This window comes from Leptonychotes weddellii, chromosome 2, assembly GCF_054177405.1.
Source record: "Leptonychotes weddellii isolate Sample4059 chromosome 2, ASM5417740v2, whole genome shotgun sequence".
In the NCBI taxonomy this organism is placed as follows: Eukaryota; Metazoa; Chordata; class Mammalia; order Carnivora; family Phocidae; genus Leptonychotes; species Leptonychotes weddellii.
In genome coordinates, this window is record NC_138370.1 from 99207747 (window position 1) to 99209369 (window position 1623).

Genomic DNA, 1623 nt, shown 5'->3' on the forward strand with positions numbered 1-1623 from the left:
CCTATTATATTTTTGGCTAGATAGTTCAGTTTTTCTAAGAAGCTACTTCCCAGAGGTGATAATAATAAAAGCAGAGTTGCAGTACCATAATGAAGTGATGCTGAAAGCTCTAATTTCATATATTCAATGCATTCAAGTGTTATAAGACTCCTATAAGTTACATAAACTCACCATTTCTTTTTGCAGAATAATTATTTAGTTGTTTTGGTAAAATATTCTCAATGTTCATTTTTACAATACCTGGACATCCTGACTCCACCATTAACTGGCTGTGAGACTATCAGAAAATCACCTCAATTTTTTGTTCCTCAGTTTGCTCATCTATAAGATGTTGAAAATAACAATTATTTTTATGATTGATAGAATTAATTGTGGAGTACTTAGAAAAATGCTGGGCATTTGTCAAGTGCTCAAGAAAAGTTGGTTATTATTTTTATTATTACTTAGTAGTATTCATGGTAGTATAAAGTTATATAATACAGAAGAGTTTGAAGAAGAGAGTCATAAATCACACCAAGTCTACCTTACATAAATATTCATCCTTAATAATGACTAAACATTATTTTGGCATCTTTTTACACACATATAGAGATAAAACACCACATACATACAAAAAATACATAGAACTCCAAAATAGCCTTCTAAAAATAAGAAACACTCCATTTTTTTATTCTAAAATAAAAACAACAAATTTAACTGAATTTAAATATAACAGAACTAAAAACTGAAAGGAAAGTAAGTGGATTACTAAACTAGGTATTTTCTGGAATATCCAATAGATATTAGTTCTTGAAAGAGTCCTCTAAGATTAAGAAACAAAATTATAAAAACCATTAAGAGATTGAAATCATTAGGTGCTTTTTGTTTTTTGTGGGTTTTTTGTTTGTTTGTTTTGCTTTGAGACATTGTCAACTGTCTCCATGTTTTGAAAAAGTAATAAATAAACCCATAACTTTTTTCCATTTTCCCTCCCCCATTTTTGAAAGATATATCTTTTTGAAAGATATATCATTAATCTTATATTTTCAAGGTTATAAGACTAATATTCTGATCTTAAACTGTAATTCTCCAATTTCAAAATAATAGTGTGTGTTCTGTATTTAAAAGAACTTAAGATTTTCACCAGTATTGTGTTGCTTTGGTATGGTTTGGTTATTTTTGTTGGTATTGTTATCTAGTCTTTTGTTTTAAACCACAACTTCTTTAAGTGTGTGCTTTATTTCAATTCATCTCTTGGTTGTCTGGATAGGTGCCATACAGGTTATTCCCAAAGTTTATCATTTTCACAAAATCTCACCTTACCTGAGGTGTTAACTTAAGCACAACTGCAGTACTTGTAACTTGTGCAATGAGTTTAAAGACACAAAGAGGGCAATGGCATAACGGGAAGTCTGAGAGAGTCCAGGCATGATTCAACACATGCACCTTTATGGCCCTGAAACGTAGGAACCCCTGCACAAAGACCAGCAAGAGATCTCTAAGTGCTAAGGACATCCTGCAGCTGACAGCCAGCAAAGAAACAGGACCCTACTTCTAAAAATTCAAGGAACTAGTTTCTGCCAACAACCTGAATGAGTTTGAAAGTGAACTCTTCCCAGAGCCTTCGTATAAAAACCAAGTTGT